This window comes from Lactuca sativa, chromosome 3 (assembly GCF_002870075.4).
Source record: "Lactuca sativa cultivar Salinas chromosome 3, Lsat_Salinas_v11, whole genome shotgun sequence".
NCBI lineage: Eukaryota > Viridiplantae > Streptophyta > Magnoliopsida > Asterales > Asteraceae > Lactuca > Lactuca sativa.
This window is the reverse complement of record NC_056625.2, coordinates 67,548,199-67,570,616: the sequence shown is the minus strand read 5'-3', so window position 1 is coordinate 67,570,616 and position 22,418 is coordinate 67,548,199.

Sequence of the window (22,418 nt, the reverse complement as noted above, 5' to 3'; positions counted from 1 at the left end):
GATATGATGGTGAGATGTTTCAACGTTATCGAGAAACAATTAGTCAAACTTTTCATGATGTGTTGGAATCCATATATGGACTGAGGAAAGGGTTCATGGGTATTGTATGTGAGTATATGTTAAATGTAACTCGAGCATTTTGAGCATTCTCATCGAACATTTAGAGCACTTAGAACTCAATGGAGCACTTGAGGTTCAAGTAGCATGTGACAAAGGAACGGATCATGTAATATGGCTTTAGATCATATGAAAAAGGAACAAATCAAGTGGCAAAGGAACATATCATCTTAAAGGGGGTTTGGAGCAAGTTGGAGTGACATGGAGCAACGTGGGGAAACTTGGAGCTACTTAGGGAAACTTGGAGCACCATGGTCCAACATGTTGCGCCATGAAGATGTTGAGCCAAGTGAAGATGGAGAAGTTGAGCCTTCAAAGGGAGGTTGCTCCACCTTTGGGAGATGTTGAGCCAGTCATGAAGGATGTTGTGCCATCCTTTCACAAGATGGGCCAACATTGTACATGTTACCCTATCTTGGTGCAAGATGTGCGATATTCATTTCTTGATGAGCCATGATATCCCTGCTGAGCCATGTATGCTATGAAGTTCTCTATGATGCTCAGAAGTTGGTGATGCTGAAGGAATACACCATGTTGTGCCACCATGATGGATGTTGAGCCACTAGTGTTCATGTTGTTCCACTACGGCTCATCGTACTCCATCATGTGTGTTGCTGATGCTCATGGGTTGTATGACATGGATGCATGTTCTAGAATATGTTGCATGGTGAAATGTGATTAGTTGTCACCTTTCATTGGCCTATGGTCCAATGGGCTTGACCTATTAGGGTTTTAGGTCTGATCCCTCAACTATAAATAGGGATGCCTGCTTAGTCCTTTAAAGTGACTTGTGTCTTTTGTATCCTTAGTGAGTAGGATGAATCTCTGGTGAATTTTACGTGTAATCTCTATTTGAGAACTCTAAAATAAACAATACCCCCCTCATGCCCGTGGACGTTGGTCACCTTGACCGAACCACGTAAATATTTTGTCTTGTGTGCTTGGCAAGTAGCATCAGATCTATTATGAGTCTGGACAAGTTGTTGGGTTTTAGATCAAAAATAGTTTCATAAAATTGAAAAATATGGCAACGGAAGACTTTAAAATTTGAAAAAACTTAAACATTTTATACCCACCAAGGATCTTTTTGCAAGTTATAGAAAGATTAAACACCAACCAAAGGAATAATGAAGTAATAACAACCTTTGTAGTTCTTTGGATCCTCCTAGGAGGCTTGGAAGTTGATGAAGAATGAGGAACCTTTGAGACACCAACAATGACTCAACTTGATGTATAAATTTTGGTGTAATATTTGAAATTTTGAAAATTTGATTTTTTTTTCAAATTTTCACGCCTATGAGCACCAAGGACCACCTAGCCCGAGTTTGACCGATATTGACAATTTCTGCCAAGGACCCCTAATCATAATCGGTTGTAGACCACCAATCGATTAATCCCCAATTAATCGGATGTCAAGGCCTAAGACAATATGCAAGAGATCTTACGCTTTGTAGGGAGTGCAATTGTCACCATGAAGGTGCATGCAAAGAGCTAATCTGTATACAATTGTGGTAAGAAGGCTTACATCGCTAAGTCCTGTAGCAGCCTGAAACGCCACACAAACCGAGAACTAGAAATCACAATTGCTATAAATGTGGAGAAGTTGGCCACTTCAAAATAAACAACCCTAGATTGGAAAATCAAGGAGGTAACACTTGGGGAGGAGCATTTTTCATTGACATGAGACATGCTACCAAGGATCCACTCCTATAAATTGGTACGTCCTCGTTAAATAAACTTACGTACAAACTAAATTGATGATATATTTATGTGAACACTTGATTTAAACACTCGTTAAAACATAAAATTGGTAAAAGCTAAGAAACACATGTTATTAATTATTAGGAGGATACGTAGCTTACATGATTCTAGAGTTAAATAGTTTTAAGAAAAATATGATTTAGCTCTATTATGCAACTCTCGTGTGAGTCTAACCATAGTAAGGAGAAATCACGCGGCCGAAAAAATGCTTAATTTTAGCAACATGTTCCAGTAAGTAAGCACTTGACTGATGTCACTATCACTCTATGCTCAAATAAGTATTTGACTGATGTCACTATCACTCTATATTCAAATAAGTATTTGACTGATGTCATTGTCACTCTATGTTGCAGTAAGTACTTGACTGATGTCACTATCACTCTATGTTCCAATAAGTATTTGACTGATGTCACTATCACTCTATGTTCCAGTAAGTACTTGAGTGATGTCATTATCACTCTATGTTCCAGTAAGTACTTGACTGATGTCACTATCACTTTATGTTCCAGTAAGTACTTGACTGATGTCACTACCATTATGTATCAAAAAGTAGTCGTTTGAGGGATCACTATCACTACCACCATGTATCAGAAAGTAATTGTCTGATGGATCACTATCATTATCACTATATATTCGAAATACTTGTCTGAGGGATCACTATCACTACCACAATGTATCAGAAAGTACTTGTCAGATGACACTATCACTATGTAATCAAAATTAATTCCAAACTTCATTTCGAAGGAGAACCCTAGGAGTCGATTTACTCTCTATAACACTAAACTATAAGGATAAGCATAGTACTTAGTTATAACTCTGCCCGAAGTATCCTGAACAAAAACTATGTGATTATATATATATATATATATATATATATATATATATATATATATATATATATATATACACGTATGATATATATAGGTATAATTATAACAATAAGAGAAATCAAAAAAGGAAAATAAGATCAATAAAAAAAATACTATAAGGTTAAACAGAGTAATTGTTAAATGAGAACGATAAATCATCCTTTAGCTTATTAGTTCTTAGCTAACCCTCACCTATAATCGTTAAATCTTAAGTAAGCAGGAAGGATATGTATAGATTTAAACAGGAATAACACTCCCCGACCACGGTTTCTAGCTACGACCCCTGACGGTAAAGTCACAGCAAGCATAACTTTCTGAACTACATTACAACGACCGATGAAGCGTTGTGCGCGGAAGTCAAAAGCTTGATTTTTGGAACTTATCTCGACCAACCTTAATAAAATAAACTACCTAGAGGGAAACGTCTTAAAGCAGTAATAGTTTGTATCAGCAAAATAAAACGGGTGAAAAACCTTAAGATAAACAAAATTGAATGGGTTGTCTTAAAAGAAATATTTATAAGATTTCAAGAATATATTTTTCCTAATTCACTAAGATTATCCCACTAAGTGCATTCGTGTTTGGAACTACAAGTCGAATTTCGAGGACAAAATTCCATAAATGGGGGGAGAATGTAACAATTGCGACAATTGTCATTGGTCGTTATTTACAGAAAGTGACAAACGTCAAGTATAATAAACTTGATACGTAATATATATCAATATATGATAAAAATATAAAGTTTTGTATTAAGAAAGATGGAAAAAATCAACAAAATCTTATGTAATCCGTAAAAATAAGTGCACAAAAAGTTATGTTTTTATAACATATTCCGAAAATACACGTCGTCCCGATCCCGAAAATATTAATTTCATAGAAATCCGACTAAGTATGAATTAGATATGATTTTTATAAGATATAAAAGTCAGTCTCACACAAAAATTTACAACGTCAAAAAGCTATGAAGAGAATGATTGACTTTTAGCTAGAGTCACCAAAAGAGAATCGTAGTATTGCACGAGATAATAATTTTGAGAAAAGAATGCCAAATGAAGAGAATTGTTATCGAGATTTATGAAAGCAAATATGATTTAAGTGATTGAAAAGTAAGAACACGAAGAGTAAATAATAATCAGATCTTATATTGATGAAGACTGATTACAGAATAAGCAGAAAGGATATTTCCGTTTCAGAAAGTTATCCTCTACTTCTATCCTCAGTCCCTATTTATAGGGAACCTTAGTGTACAAAAAGTATACTAAGTCTAAACAATACACTTCGCACAAAATTGACTTAGTAAAATAACATAAAGATGCGAAACTAAACAAATACACCATTCGACTTTTACAATTTTGCTTCTACAATCTTCCCCTTTGTAAACAGTCGAAGCTATTCAATCCATAAGCTTTTGAATAGCAGAGTGAATTGTCTTTCGCACTTCTCCATACTAGGAAATCACCTTCTTGAGATCCTTCTTGTCTCCTTCATTATTCTTCTTGCAATTGTTCATACGAACAATAAAGCGCGTATATTGCGAAGAAGTATATCTTTCCACCTCTGAGACTTTAAACAAGAATTTCTTGGGCTTCCCCTTCGTATCTCTTCCTGAAAACACCATGCCGAAAGGTTTCAGGCATATTTCCCCAACAACATATTTTGATAATGCTGACTGGGATAAGGTTTCTTCCCAAGGAACGTTCAATTCTCTTCCCAACATAGTCGCCAATTCTTCATCAGTTAGAGCTAAGCAATCGAAGTAATTGTCGATATATGTCTTGACATGTGCGAAGCCTATTTTGAACACCTCAGTCTTAGATCCTTTGAGCTTATTCTCTTCCATATGCTTCAAAATAAGAGCCACTTGAATCAAATCATTGCAGTTCATCAGAGGAAAGTCAGCTATAGTGAAATCATACTGCTTGTTGTCAGCTCGAATAACAAAGTAACGGAAATTTTGAAGCATGTCTTCAAACATCGTATCTTTCTTGATTGTTAACACCTTTTTGATCTTCATTAAAGACCAAACTTCATCCGGATTCTTCCCAATACTGTAACAACCCGTTATTTCCAGGCATTATAAACCGAGTCTTGTAACCCCTTTTGAATGTAATGGGAATATCATCGATAAATGAATTATTCAAAAGCTCTGATTTGGAGTACGCTATGTAGTAGATATCGTCTTAAAGGTTCCAAATATATAAAGAACACTAAAATCTGAGTTATGGCGAAGAAGCTATGACCATTCTAAGATTTCTGTCAAAACCGACAACACCGATCAAACGAAAAATGCAAAGTTTCAATACGATAACATTTAGCCTTAGGTATCTAAATGAAAGTCATAGATAACATTAAACCGTGAGCGTACACAAAAAGAACGTCCAAATCTGACTTCGCATGAGGAAGTTATGATTTTTCAAAGAAATTCCTTAAAAACGATTAGTTATAAAATAAATAATAAAAATAATTTTGGATTTTGCCAACGGAGTCTAAACGAAAGTTGTAGATCGTACTCTCACCTACGCGTGGATATAAAGACCATCGAAAACGGAGTTCGTATGAAGAAGATATGGATTTTTGAAGTTTATTAAATAAATTAATTATTTATTTAATTCAAAATTCGGATATTATCCGAAGGGGAGTCAGCATCCTTCTCCGAAGTACGCGCTGCGTACTCCTGTACGCCCCGTGTAACCGAGAGGATTGGCCTCGGATCGTCCACGTCGCCATATCCGAGGAATCCGACCCGTCCGACCCACCTCCCCAGCAACCCGTCCCATCCGACCCGATAACCCAAGAACCCGTCCCATCCGAACCGAGGCAGTCGAGGCTTCGGTCATGCATGACGTACGCGTACGCAGCGCGTACGAGCGTACGCCCCGCGTACCGAGGCAGACCAGCCTTGCTATAAATAGGATGCGAGGGTTTCCAAGAAAAGGGCTCATTTCTTCTCTCTCTCTCACAGCCTTGCCTCGTTTTACGTGTCCGCTCAAACCCGAAGCTCTGGTCTTTTTGCTCAAATCCCGAGGGTCGATTCTACTTCCGAGATTCCCGAGAATCCCGAGAAAAATCAGTTTCCCGAGACGAAACTCTGCTCGGTTTTCCATCTCACAATCTTCAAACTATCAAGTGAGTTCATATCCCCTTCGAACACTCTTTAAATACATTTAAATGTTTTATACTCTTTTTGGGGAGGAATACAAGTTAACACATGACTAAAATCGTGTGAAACATTAACCTTTTGATATACTTTTTCATACTGTTGTTTTAACTATCTTGTGAAGTTATTATGATACAAAACCCCTCACAACACAGCTTTACCCTCTTTGGGATATAATATGTTTATAAATAGAAATATGTTTTATTTATACGTTTACATACAAACACATCATATCAAGGGTAACATTCTTTACTAAGTCATTTCATGCATTCAAAGAACTTATGATTTATGCTTTGTCAAACATTGTGAAAGAGGTTAAACTTTGCATACAAACTACTACCTTATTACAGACTTAGTTGAGAATCCATGAGTCGTGTATATCTTCAAACGTTACTTTCTTTATTAGAAAATAATGCTACAAGTCCTGTCTATAACCAGAGTCTCCCGTTCGGAGAACGTGTCAAATGTGTATAGATCTATACGGGAAGTCATGATCCCGCGCCCTGACTGTTAGCTACAGTCCGTCTTTTGGGGTGACAGTTGTCATAACGCTACGACGCCTGAAGAACGTCGCTACAGGCATATTATGTTTAGTATGGTTATAAAACTCATCGGATATACAATTATTATGGTATTATGCTTTTATGAACAAGTAGTCATTAAAACTATTCTTCATCTAATAAGTGCGATTTTCGTATAGCTTTACTATGTAAAACTATGACACGACTTACAAGCACGTCGCTTGCTTGCGATTTTCGGTCTTAAAGACTGCCAGTTATGTCAGGAAAATAAGGGTTTTTCCTGTATACAAACCAAACAACTAATAGGAAAATAAGGGATTTTCTCGGTACAATTAGTTGCAATTTACATCACGAACATTCATATGCATTTCATACTTTTATAGGAAAATAAGGGTTTTTCTGGAAAACATGCAAACACTTTCGAATGGCATACATCTTCTCAAAACACCACTTATGAATTCACCAACTTAAATGTTGACACTTTTTCTTTGAAATAACTTGTATTCACAGGAAACCGCTAGCCAGGTAGCAACTACTTCTGAAGACTAACGCACTGGCGTTAGTAACATATTTTGGATCACCATTTTATATTTGATTTCTTTTGCAAATATGTAACATCTACAATCATGTAAACTTTTCAAACATATTTATATTATGGTGGTGTGTACTTTCCTTTCTATGAACTGTTATGATACTAAATATGACGTCCTCCGCCCCCGAACGATTCCGCCGTTCTGGTTTGGGGGTGTGACAAATACAGCATGAAATCTGATTTTCATGTGTATGTAATCATCATGATTATCAAACTTCTCGCTAATCTTGTATTGAGCAGTAATGAAGAGCATTTCGTTGATCGGAAAATCTAGCTGACACTTGTCTGAATTCGCAATATCATAACTTCTTTTTGGCTTCTTCTCGAATTCATACATTTCCCTCCCCACAACTTTTGACTCTATGGTTTCATAAGAGTACAGCTTCGCAGGATCTCCTTTGTTCATCGTGGAAGGATCACTTGCCCTTTGCCTCATAATGCTTTGCACTTGCCTCATCCTTTCTAACTCTGCCTCAACCTCAACTTTCTTCTCCTCCTTCGATTTTTCGTACAATATTCCATTTCCTTTTCCCACAACATCTGTTTGAGGTTTTGAACTCGAACTTCCTTCTTTTTCCCCAATCGAAATTCCTTTGGCAATCGGTCTTGTGGTTATTGTAGTTGAGGAAATTGACATTGTAAGTATTGGAAGAGTAGATTTAAGCTGGGTAGATATAACTTTTCCCGCTGTCTTCGCATCATCCTCTTTACTTAGATTTTTCTCTCCCCCTTGCACCCCTATGAAAGCAGGTGGGCACTCTTCGGTAGTAAAGAGGTAAAATTTGCGATTGGTGCAAGAGCTTTCTGAATTGCTTGTTCCAAAGTATTAACCTTTAGAGACAAGAACTCAGGAGTGAGAATTTGTTGAGATGAAGATTGCGAAACCACAGTTTTCAGCTCAGTCACCAACTTGATCAACTGATCAAACTTCTCCTGGGTTTCTTCGTGGTTAGCTTCAAGGATAGGGGCAGCAACAACCTTGTGCACTTCTATAGCAACCATATCAACCTTCTTTTGAACTTTGGTATTTTGAGAAGTAATATCCCTGAGCTCCTTCGGAAATTCGGTTTTCAACTCTTCAAGTTTAAAGTTGACATCCTCCCAAACTTTCTTCACATCCTGTACAAACAGAACATGACGTTCTTTTGCAACAGTTTTTAAGTCCTGGACCACCGTAGAAAAATTGCTGCCTTGAGCTCGAATGCGAAGCTCATTATTTTTATCAGACTGATCAACCTTCTCCATTATTCGCTTCTCAGCACCCTTAAGCATAATATCAACCTACATTGCTGAGATAGAAGACATCCTGCCAGAATCAGCTTGCGACTGAATAATGGCATTCAACTTATGATTCAAGATTTTAAATTGCTTTCTTGTCATAAGCATATGATCATGTATTTCCTTCTCCTCTGAATCAAAGTGAATGTCTTCAATTACTCCTCCAAAGGCTCCTCCGTCAGTTTCATTATCAGATAAAGGTTGCAAAGGTTGAGGAGTTTCTGGTGATTGTGAGGGAAAAAGGGTTGTAAATGGGTTTTGAAGTGGATGATCAAAAATGGATGAGGTTGTGGATAGTGTTGTAGATGGAAATGATACAAGTGGGAAAGAAATGGGTAAGGTAATTGGTAAAGTGGTTTCAACACTCGTGATAGGTGCCCCCGTATCGGATACGTTGACAACCGTATCTGAAATAGGTACCTCCTCAGAAACTGATTTTGTAGTGACTATTTCGAGTGGTTGTGAGGAAACTTGCGAAACATGAAAATTTGATACTGGTGGATCAGAAACAGTTACCGGTGCAGATATTAGTGGGGTGTCAGGAACCACTTCTTCATCTGATGACTCATTGTGAATAATAGGCTTTCGCTTTTTCAGCAATGTTTGTTGCATTTGTTTCACAACATCTTGAGCATGTTGTCTCTTAGATCCTAGAGAGACAAGAGCTGGAATATTGCGAACGGTAACCCCTTTACTGCTCACCTCAGTCTTGCGAATCTTTTTCAATACCCCCGATTTTGAGGGTATTGTATCCTTCTTCAACTTTGGCGAGGTTTCCACTATCTGAATCTCCTCATCTTGACCCTGTTTCGAAGATTGAGCAGTTGCATCATTTTTGATAGCCTTCTTTTTCTTTGAGGGTTTGGTTTCAACGCTTAACAAAATGCCAGTCTCTACATTTGGATCAAAAGTCTTCATGTAGCGCACCAACACCTTGTGAGTTGGAGAAACCTTGTTAAGCATCACATCAGGAATGCGAGCAACATGGGTAAATATTTCCTCATCATCTTCAACCACCTTTGGAAATTGATATAGAGAGAATTCTGCAACCTCCACATCCTCTGGTACTGAAATTTCCTCCTTTTCATATACCTTTTCAAGAATCAAGCTCCAATACCTTGCACAAGATATTCCTTTTTCCGAATTTGTGTTTTCCAGACTCTTAACAAATTCCTTCCATAACTGAGTTGCATAGTCTACACTGATGTCATAATACAATCCCATTACCATGGCATAAACCTCCATATGCCCCATATCTAGACCAACGGTGCGTCCTGTTAAGCATCTAAGAAAAATGCCAAACAGAAAATTCCATATACATGGTAACCCTGATTTTCTGAAGTCATTGATCTTCTACAGAGTTGGTTGATGGCCCATTTCATTGAACATGTGGATGACTTGAGAATTAACGGGTTTGAAAAATGGAGGGTTGTTCGGAATCTGCAAGAATTCAACAAACATCTTCTTGGAAAGTTTAACCCATTTGTTGTTCATCAAGTTGAAGGTTATCACATCAGTAGTATGGTTGTATGATGCCGTTGAAGCTGCCAAAGATAACCATGTCATCGGAACAAAGAAGGAACTAAACATGGCGGTTGACAGGGGTGATCGTTTCAGGGCAACGATGAGCATCTTCAGTCCTTCAGGATAAGAAGAGACATTCGGATCAACTTGATAATTGGTGCTTTGGATTTTCATCAGGGATTGAGAAAGAACTTCATCAGTGTTGGATTGAGTGACAACCATTTTTAGGGTTTGAAAGAGATGAAGTTTGAACAAGTTTGAATCTTTTTAGGTTTGTGAGAGTTCTATTTGCGTAACCGTATACAATGATCTTGATGCCCCTTTTATAGTTTCCCCAATTTGATTTGAAATTAAAGCGGGATACATTTAATGTTATCCGATGTGGCACCTTGAAAATCGGATCATGACTGCAAAAGATAACCATGCTTCAAAAAGTAACTGTCACATCTCCTTGAAAACCGGATACAATACCAACCATCTTGAGTACACAGCCTGTCAAATTTCCCGTTATAGAATTTGAACCGTTAAAACCCTTCGCAAGGAGGCAAGGCTTTTTCACTTTTGGGATGTAAAGTGAAGTTATATGCCTGATTGGCGAAATCATCAGCCTGAGTTGGTTTTACTCAGAACCTCAAGGATTTCGTGTGTGCAAGTGTGTCAAAGAAATAAGATAAGAATCAAGATTTTTTTTTGGATTTCTGTGATGTCAAAAATTCAATTTGACATGAAAGCAGTTAAACCCCAGGCAAAGGTTGCTTCGTTAATCATCAAGAGAGATGATCAACAGCTTGTGTAGTTTCCCGTGAATTATAATCGAATACTTTTAGATAAGTATCGAAGGGCTTCTTTTAAAAGATATTTTAGATTGGTTTCAAATTTCATTACATATCAGCCTTAACATAAGGTGAGAAATTGTAAATGAAATTACTTGTTTGACCAGTGTAGTCAGTGACAAGTTGGCTTTTGAAAATATTTATCATGACTAGGATTTGCGAATAAAAGTCATACAGAAATCATATTCATAAAAAAATTTATTCTGGATCTTGTTGGGTAACAAACATCGTGGGTTGCGAATATTTGATCAATACCACACATGCGAATTGAATATGATTTGGAGTTTCGAAATTTTGGTACTGAAACAAAAGTTTCGTTAAAATCTGGAACGATGTTCCCCGTCAATTCCTTAAGGTTTATGATGTTTGGGTTTCACTTCCATCACGGTCTCATGATGTTAGATCATAAACACAGACTTGTGATTTGTCTAGGTTTTGATTGGTTTGATCAAAGACCTCAAGGACAAATCTCTTCAAAAATTTAGATTGAAAGAATTGTTTGGTGTAAAAAGATTGGTTAAGAATCGAAGTGTACCTCTGTTATAATGGACAAAACAGAAAACTCTTAACTTCAATGAAAAGAGTAAGGTAGCTCAGTTGACTGATGTGAATTTAAGTCTGATTGGGAAAAACCCTTCGTATAAAAGATTCATTAAGGCTTTCAGTTTTCACACATCGAGTCTTGTTGAGGCTTTTGGTCTACATACATCAGCATGCTTCTAGGGACATCCTAACTAGTTTTAAAATAAAATTGATACCTTCCCATAGAAACATATATGCATAACCTCTTCGCATTAAGCCCTGTACTAAACTCACAGCACACAATGTTTAAAGAACAAAGAAAACAAAACTACTTTTGTGATTTTTGAATTTTTCAAAATTTAAAAAATAACAAAATAAAATCTTTTTGGATTTTTAATTTTTCAAAAACAAACATGAATAAACATAAAATCTTTTTGAATTTTTGATTTTTCAAAATTAAAAACTACAAAATGAATCGCAAACCTAACCTTAGTTGTTATGATCGCAAATGCGAAAAGATGTAGATGCGAAGCCATGCGAAGCCTCTGGATGAACAGTAACATCTGAACAATTTTGATTCATAACTGCTGAATGACAGTTTCATTCTTGAGTTTTTGGAATTGAATTCGCATCAATCATCCCCACACCTGCTAAAATTCTAACAAATGATTTTACATCAAGAGGTTTTATAAAAATATCAGCAGGTTGTTCAGTTGTTTTAACAAAATGAATTTCAATATTCTCATCTTCCACATGATCTTTAATAAAATGATATCGAAGAGCAATGTGTTTTGTCTTCGAATGTTGTATTGGATTATGACAAATGCGAATTGCACTTTGCGAATCACAATATAAGGGAATCTTTTTCATGTTTATTGCAAAGTCACGAAGTTGACTTTGAATCCAAATAATTTGCGATGTGCAAGCAGCAACAGCAATATATTCAGCCTCAGCAGTTGATATAGCCACACAAGTTTGTTTCTTCGATTGCCAACTCACCAACTTTCCATCCAATAGTTGACATCCACCACTTGTACTTTTCCTATCCAAAGTACATCCTCCTAGATCAGAATCTGAAAAAGCTTGAATGAAAAACCCCGTTTTCGAAGGATACCAAAGTCCTAACGAAACTGTTCCCTTAAGATAGCGAAAAATATTTTTCACTGCAGTCAAATGAGGTTCTCTGGGATTAGCTTGATATCTAGCACAATTGCAAACCGAAAACATAATATCAGGTCTACTTGCAGTTAAGTACAATAAATAACCTATCATGCTTCGATAAAGTGTTAAATCAACAGCAGGAGCATCTAACGAAGGAGTTAGTCTTGTTCCTACTGCCATTGGTACTCTTAGTTTCGTGTTATTAGTCATTCCAAACTTTTCAAGCAAGTTCTTCGTATATTTTTCTTGATTGATTAAGATTCCATCCCTGTTCTGTCTTATATTCAAACCAAGAAAATTATTAATTTTTCCCATCATGCTCATTTCAAACTGACTTTTCATTAGATTTTCAAATTCAATTGACAATGCTGGATCAGTCAAGCCAAAGATAATATCATCAACATAAATTTGAACAAGCATTAGATGATTCCCAACTTTCTTGCGAAATAATGTGGGGTCTACTGATCCTTGTTTAAATTTAGATTGTTTCAAGAAATTTGTAAGTGTTGCGTACCAGGCTCTTGGTGCTTGTTTTAATCCATATACAGCCTTATCTAGGATGTAAACATGATCAGGATGTTCATCGTTTATAAACCCTGGTGGTTGTTCAACATACACTGTTTCTTGTAGTTCTCCATTTAAGAATGCACACTTAACATCCATTTGATAAACATCAAAGTCTTTGTGAGCTGCATAAGCTAGAAATATGCAAACTGCTTCAAGTCTTGCAATAGGTGCAAATGTTTCTTCATAGTCTATTCCTTCTTGTTGCGAATAACCTTTAACCACTAGTCTAGCTTTATTGCGAATAATATTGCCATCTTTGTTGGTTTTATTTTTAAAAAATCCATTTTAATCCGACAGTTGAAACATCAGAAGGTTTAGAAATTAATCTCCAAACCTTGTTTCGTTCAAATTCAGCTAGTTCAGATTGCATAGCAACAACCCAATCTGAGTGTTCCATAGCATCCTTTACTGTCTTTGGCTCTATTTTCGGAATAAAGACATTAAACATACATAGTTCTTGGTTCGCATTCAGTACCTCATTTTTCGCACGAATTTGAGCTCTTGTCAACACACTATCTTGTGGATTTCCAATTACCTGTTCTTTTGGATGATTTCTTGTCCATTTCTCAAGTGGTGGAAAATTAGGATCAAACTCTAATGGTGCATCTTCATACATATCTTCATTTTCAGATCCTGCAACAGAAAAATTATCATTTAGTTCATGAAACTCATCATTTTCATCAAGATTAATTGTCTGTGTTTCATCATGCTCCCCCTCAACTTGATATTCATCTTGATGCTCCCCCTCAAAATGATGTTCCTGTTGATTTTGCGAATGCTCCCCCTCAACTTGATGATTCATATTTTCATTCTCCCCCTCGAAAGTTGGCTGACAATCTTCATGGATACTTGTATGCTCCCCCGCCATACGAGCATCAGGCATACTTTCGCAAGTTATTCATCTTGTAGTAATTGTCGAATCATCAGTATGTTTTGAGGATTCTGATGTTTGATTATCAGGAGCATTATTTTCCGCTTCAATTGCCCTGTCAGGAATTCCGAAAATTAAGTCATAATCAAAATCATTTATTTCAGAATTATCAATTTGAGTATTTGAATCAACAAGTATTGATTTATTTTCAAATTTACTATCCGTTTGTTTAAGATAGTAATCATCAAACGTTAAATTGAAAGTTTCTTCAACTTTTCTAGTTCTTTTATTGAGCACTCTATATGCAACTGAATTCTGCGAATATCCTAAGAATATGCCTTCATCAGCTTTAGCTTGGAATTTGGACAAATTATCTTTGAGATTCATGATAAAACACCTGCAACCAAAAACATGAAGGAATTTGACATTAGGTTTCCTATTATTGATTATTTCATATGGAGTAACATTGAATCTTCGATGAATGAATGATCGATTCTGAGTAAAACATGCAGTGGAAACTGCTTCAGCCCAAAGATATTGAGGTAGATTCGCATATGTTAACATGCTTCTGGCTGCTTCGCATAGAGATCGATTTCTTCTTTCAATAACACCATTTTGTTGCGGAGTATATGGTGATGAGAAATTATGCGAAATGCCTTTGCTTGTGAGAAAAGAATCAAGAGTTTGATTTTTAAACTCAGAATCATTATCACTTTTAATTTTGCGAACATTCTTTTTCAGACTAAGCTCAATCTTTTTGATAAAATCAATCATCGTTTGAGCAACTTCAGTTTTTAACCTGAGGAAAAATACCCATGTGAATCGAGAAAAATCATCTACAATAACTAAAATGTACCGCTTTTTATTGATTGTAGCAACAGTCGACGGTCCACATAAGTCAATGTGAAGAAGTTCCAATGGTTCTATGATTTTTGAATCGATCACAATCGGATGACCTTTTCGATGTTGTTTTCCTTGTTCGCAAGCTGCACACAGAGAATCATTGTCAAATTTTAGTACAGGTAACCCTCGAACTAAATCTTCAGTGACAAGTTTGTTAATATTGCGAAAGTTCAAGTGTGACAATCTTCTATGCCAAAGCCAGCTGACATCATTAGATGCTTTTGATAGTAAACACACAGCAAGTTTTCCCACAATTGGTTTGATGTCCAGTGTAAACATATCACCATATCTTTTGGATTTGAGAAGTACTTCATTTGACTTCGCATTTGAAATGATACTTCCTTCTTCATTAAATACAACTTGGTTTCCAGTACCAACAACATGTTGTGACACACTTATCAAATTATGTTGAAGTCCTTCAACATAAGCAACTCTGTTCACGGTGAATTGTCCATTTGTGACTTTCCCATAGCCTTTCACTTGACACTTGTGATTATTCCCAAATTTGACTACTCCTGCATTTTCCAAGCTTCTATAATCTCGCAAGTTTTCCTTTCTTCCAGTCATATGACGAGAGCAACCACTATCAATATACCATTTCGTATCATATTGCTCGTCACACATCACCTGCATTTATTGGAAAATTTTAGGAACCCAAGACTTGTTGGGTCCATCATTAGTAGAATGAAACAAATTCTTTGAATTTTAAAAACCATGTTTTCACTTTGTTTGTGACAGAATCCATTATATCAACATCATCAGATCTAGATATTGAAATATAGTTGTTCATTAGTTTTGGATTTCCATTGATTGTAATCTCATCCTTCACAACATTCGCATTTTTTTGTTTCTCTTCAGCTTTCTCCATTATCTTCCTCTCCTCTCCTCCAACTTTTGTGACTCCTATTTTCGCATCACTAGCCTTTCCTTTTGGATTAAAAGGCTTTTTGAAAAACTTCTTAACTCTGTTGTTTGAGTAGAATGCCACAGCTTCATCATCAGAGTTCATCAAAAATCCTTCATTATCTGAACCATCTTTTTCATTAACATCAACTTCTGATACCTTTGAAACAAGAGCCAAAGGACCTCCAATACTCTGTTTTGATTCTTCATACATTTCTGAAACTTCACTTTCATGTGTTTTCAGCTGATTGTAGAGATCATTCAAATGAGTTGTATCAAAACTCTGTTGATTCTTAATCATCATGCTCACACTTCGCCATTCCTTGCGAAGGCCCATAATGAAAGTTAATTGAACTCCATGAGAGACCTAGTGATTCCATACCTATTGCAGCGAAATATAAGCTCATTCAGACGATCATAGTAATTTTCAAGAGTTTCAGCATCCTTTTGTCTGAATTCCTTCAGTTCAACTAGACATTGCTTCACAGAGTTGATCTTCATCTTTTCGCTACCTTGATACTTCTCTTTTAGAGTGTTCCTGATCTCCTTTGCTGTTTTACAACTACGAATGTAATTATAAACCACAGGAGGAAGAGCACCTCTTAGTTCCCTCATGCACCTTTTTTCATTATTCTTCAACCGTTTTTGTTGATCAGCAACTTCAGCAGATGCAGTAGATGGTACAATTGGTTGAACATTATCAGGAGCTTGCACTGTTCCATCGATACAATTCCAAAGTTCTTCATCAATTCCATTTAAGTAATCTTCCATTCTATCAGCCCACTGATCATAGTACTCTGGAATTAACATCAGAATTTTGGTTGAGGAACCAAGCAAGTGAGAGAAGGAAGTCATAGTATTCATGTTGAAGTTCGCCATTGATGAATACAGAAATTTTCAGAAAGCTTGAATAACCTGATGAATTTGAGAATTGATCAATTGAATTGATCACAAATCACTGATCGATTACTCGACTAAACAATTCAAAGACATAATCAATTCAAATCTGAAGATCAAATTTGATTTTCAAAACCAAAATGCGCGAAAAGTTTTGAGTAAAGTTGCAACTCAAAAAGCAAATGATTCTAACACGAAAATCAGATCGATGCAGTTTGAATCCTGCTCTGATACCAATTGAAGAGAATTGTTATCGAGATTTACGAAAGCAAATATGATTTAAGTGATTGAAAAGTAAGAACACGAAGAGTAAATAATAATCAGATCTTTTATTGATGAAGACTGATTACAGAATAAGCAGAAAGGATATTTCTGTTTCAGAAAGTTATCCTCTACTTCTATCCTCAGTCCTTATTTATAGGGAACATGAGTGTACAAAAAGTATACTAAGTCTAAACAATACACTTCGCACAAAATTGACTTAGTAAAATAACATAAAGATGCGAAACTAAACAAATACACTATTCGACTTTTACAATTTTGCTTCTACACCAAAAACGGACTCCATACGAGAGATATATGATTTTCGCAAAATTGTTAAATCGTATAAAAATAAGGGCTAAAAATAAAATCAAAATTAGCCAATGAAACCTAAAAGAAAGTTGTAGTACTCGTCGATAGCTACGTGTGGATATAAAAACCTCCAAAACGGAGTTTGTATGAAGAAATTACGGATTTTACAAAATCTACGTTTTCAGGAGCACGCACCGCGTGCAGTGCGTTGCTCGCACTTAGACCAATAGGGAGTTGCCACGTGTCATGCAGTGGCTGGAGCCACGTCAGCAAATGCATGATGCACACTAAGTTACATGGGGGGAGGGGGGGGGGGCAGAAATTTTTGCCTATAAATAGTGTTTCATGCCTCGTTTGTTTTTCACACCAAGATCAACACTTTCTGCTGATCCTCCCTTCCTTATTACTTCCTAAGAAAACTTATTTTACTTAAAAGTATGTTTTTTAATACTTTTCCCTTGAAGCTGGTGAATCTCGACCCCGACGACACCACCTATAGTCATGGGGTCTAGAAAAGCACACTACAAGGTTGAGTTTCACGGCCCCTTTTTCCAACTTTTTATTGGGGGGATACATGAATAATTATTTATAATAATATTATATTGTTATTATCATTGCATTATAAAATTGATATTTTTATACAATATATTTTATATCGCTACTCTGCTCAAATAAAATGGTGGATATTATACCCTATCATTACTCTGCTAGAATCTTATGATATAATATTATGTCTGGTAGATACTTTGCCCAATTTTCGTAAATAATATTATGCATAGTCGTTATACTGGCCAGCTCTCTAGGAAAATATTATACCTCATCGTTACTCTGGCCAACTCTCTAGAAAAACATTATACCTAGTCGTTACTCAGCCCAAATCATAAGAATACTATCATTCCTTATTGTGACTACGCTCGATTCAAATGGATAATAGTAATACATTATGTTGTCACTACGCTCGACTCAAACAAATAATAGTAATATATTATACCGTCACTATACTTGACTCAAACGGATAATAGTAGTATACTATGTCGTCACTAAGCTTGATTCAAACGGATAATAGTGGCATATTATGCTATCACTACTCTCAACTCAAAACATTGGTATATTATGTCGTCATTACGCTCGACTCAAATAGATAATAGTAGTATATCATGTCGTCACTATGCTCGATTCAAATGGATAATAGTGGTATATTATGTTGTCACTGCGCTCAACTCAAATGAATAATAGTGGTATATTATGTCGTCACTACACTCGATCCAAATGGATACTAGTAGTATATGTTGTCGCTACACTCGATTCAATTGGATAACAGTATTATATTATATCGTCACTCAACTCTAATAATGGCTATATCGCCACTCTATCAGTTTGGTTTTGCTAAGAATATCTATTTAAAATAATTAGATATTAATTATACAATGAAACATCAAAACTCTAGTTATTTCATAAGTAATATAGGTGGGGATTCGACTGTATCCAACTAAACTACATTGAGTTCATTCTCGGATAGCCTGCTCTTAAATGCACTCTTTTCCTTAAATATACTCCTAAAATATGGACACACTAATAATATATAGGATGAATAAGAATTACGGAAACCCTAGTACCCATGAATAGTAAGCACGCTATTTTCAATCAAGAAAACAAAATATTTCTACAACTTAACAAATTTATGTATCAAGAGTATTTTCAAAGTATAAAACCTATGAACTCACCAACATTATGTTGACCTTTCAAAACACATGTATTCCTATGAAACCAAGAGATTGAGGATTACACTCCCGAAAGCATCTGTTGATCGATGAAGCTACCAGAGACTTATTATTGTTATAGTTATGCCTAATTGCCAAGGCACATTTTGTATTAGAATTTCTAGTATTTCAGAAACCTATCCTGATGTAATATTTTAATCCATAATGGAAGTGATGTTTATCTTATATATATATATATATATATATATATATATATATATATATATATATATATATATATATATATATATTGTTTTGTATTATTCAAGGTATGCTCAATATATATGATCCAACATTCTAACGTCGCGCAACTCGACGATTCCGTCGCCGCCCAAGGGTGTGAGACTACAAATGGACTGGTCTCCTATCCCTCCTCTAAGTATCCACCTCAGTCTTTCTCACCTGTAGCTCCAACTCAATTTCCCTCCTCCTACCATTGTATTGTAGCTCAACCAATGTCCGGTACTGGGAGTTCATCATGAAATCTATGATATCCTTCTTAAGAATACTCAAGTATTGGGTCATCCGTGTTTGCTCAGTAGATGAGTACTTAGGGTAGAACATGGCTCTCTTGTGGAACATCCTAGTGATCTCAGTCACCGTCTTTGTCGTTTGTCGAAGCGACAGGTATTCCTGAGCCATCCGTTCCGTCTCCACCAAGGGAACATACTCATTGCGGAACATCTCAACAAACTGATCTCACGTCACTATGTGAAACGACTCAAAAATACGACCCAAAAATTTCATTTTCAACATAACCAAAAACCATAATCTGAGTGTCATATCATAAAACCATACATGATGTATCTCAAAATAGTAATAAAACACTGTGCGGAAAACTGTATCATATCCATGTCATATAAATATCAAGAACTAAATCAACTCCCAGGATAAAAGTTGGAACTGTGGTGTGTGCGATGCCATCATCCCGAGCTCTTCCCTCTACTGGCGGAAGTACCTGAAACCAAAAACTGAAACTGTAAGCACGAAGCTTAGTGAGCTCCCCTAAATTACCACATACCAAACAATAATATATCAAACACATACTGGGGCCTTGCCCCCTCCATCGAACTGAAGTTCGAAGCTGACTGACTGGGACCTTGTCCCCTACATCGAACCGAAGTCCGAAGCTGACTGACTGGGACCTTGATCCCTACATCGGACCGGAGACCGAAGCTGACATCGGACCGAAGTCCGAAGCTGACTGGGACCGTGTCCCTTACATCGAACCGGAGTTCGAAGCTGACATCGGACCGAAGTCCGAAGCTGACTGGGACCTTGTCCCCTACATCGAACCGAAGTTCGAAGCTGACATCGGGCCGAAGTCCGAAGCTGACTGGGACCTTGTCCCCTACATCGAACCGAAGTCCGAAGCTGACATCGGACCATAGTCCGAAGCTGACTGATCATAACATAAACGTATCACTTAACATGAACACACATAGTCCTGTCTGAGCCACGAAGGCATCAAACGTGCTAACTACTGCATCGGATAACAATCCGAATACTACTGCTAGCTAAATGGGCCGGCGTTGTGACCTTAGACCCGTTCCTACTGAAAAGGAACTCACCTCGTGAACTGGCTGCTGAGTGAATCGCTCTGAGGGCTAACTGCTGCTGCTCCGGTGCCTCCCCGGCTACAAGTCCATAAACACACTCAATCAAATACTAAACACTGCATTGGGTAAAACGACTCTTTTACCCTTGGTTAAAGTCAACTCTCAAACAAAGTCAACTCTCGGTCAAAGTCAACCCACAGTTAACGTGACTCGCCGAGTTGGGCCGCCAACTCGCCGAGTCCCTATTCTCACTCCTCGACCCTACTCGTTGCTACTCGTCGAGTATGGCATCGACTCGACGAGTACTCATTCGATCCAAGAACTCAGACAATCTTCATCCGACTCGCCGAGTCATATGAACAACTCAACGAGTTGTTCTTGAGCTTAAGAAGATTGCCTTGGACTCGCCGAGTTGTATGAACAACTCGCCGAGTCCCTCCATTACTGAGTCTACCCTCAAACTCGCTGAGTCCACTCCACTACTCACTGGTCCCACTCGACACCGCTCAAAAAGGAAGAAATCGGGGACTCGCGACTCGACTCGCCGAGTCGCCGCCATGCAACTATTCTACACTCGATTCTGCTCGAATCCAAAACATACAAATGATAGATCTGAGTCCAATCAGCTGATTTACCACGTAAAGTTTCCAACTTTACGTGTACAAACACATGAACAAGGGAATAAAGGCTAAAAGATGCTTAAAAGGGGTAGATCTAGGGTTAATATGCAAAATAGCTCCATAAAGGCAATAGATCTGGGCTCTACAACTCCTAAATGAACAGATCTAAGGTTATCTCGGCATAAGAGATCTTCCATATCCACATAAAGCTTTGAGAAAGGCATTAACAAGATCTAGAAAGGGTTTTAAGGCATAAAAGAGAGGGAAAACGGAAGAATACCTCAAAGAGCTCTTGCTTTCCCTTGAATCTCTGCTCTGAAATCCTTCTCCTTGCTCCTTTCTTCTTCTCCTTCTTCAAGCCTTCACAAAAGCACACAAGATCACTAAAACAACACTCAAGATCGAATTAGGGTTTTCTCACAGCTTTTGAGGGTGAAGGAGGAGAGATTGGGGGCTATAAGGTGGCTTAAATAGTGGGCAACCCGAGGATTTAGGGTTTCTCCCAGACGGACAGACTCGCCGAGTCCGGAATATGGACTCGCCGAGTCGCCAGCTAACATGTGCTCAAAATCCCGACCCTACTCGGCGAGTCAGGCTATGAACTCGCCGAGTCCCTCTTGCAAAACTTCAAAATAAATACCAAGGAATTATCATACCGGAGACGGGTCGTTACACTATGGCTTTCTTCATAGGTGAAAAGTCAGTAGTCACAAACTTTCACTAGTCCTTCGCGCCGAAGCGAAATAGGTTCAACACAAAGTGAACCTTCAGATCCTCCAGACAAGAGCAGGTATAAAAGAATCCCTCAACATTAGTGATCCACCTCATGGCTGCAATCGGGTCCTGGACCCCATCAAATTATGGGTGCTTCGTGTTGTTGAAATCCTGGTATTGCATCACATCTCCCCCATGTGGTCTTATGGTGGCAATACTTGCGGTGGCTGCGGCAGCAACAACAACAGACTCAGTGATGGCATCGCAACGCTCATCAAACATCTTGATCACCGCAGTCTTGATAGACCTAAATACCTCCGGGATAGCCTCCCTGACCACCGCAACCACCTCTGTGCAAATGATCCTATGGATCTTATCATCACTGGTACTTTGCCTCTCTGGATCGCCAGAGCCGGAACCTTGGGTAACTACCATGCTAAAATACACAAAGAAAAGGTCAAAACCAGATAAAGAGAATACATACACTATTCATATCCCAAAAAGGATTCCTTAGTACCCTCGTGATTCTTCCTAAACCGCATATAAATCTTGTGCTTGCAATAGTACAGGCCCATACTACCTTCCACACCTATCCATTGTTGACTTAGACTTCATCTCAAGGTCCTAGGTCACCAAAATCACTCTTGCCTCCTTGAAATGACATGCTCACACTTAAGTGCTCTAAGGCACTACATCTCAGCTCCTAGGTACTTATC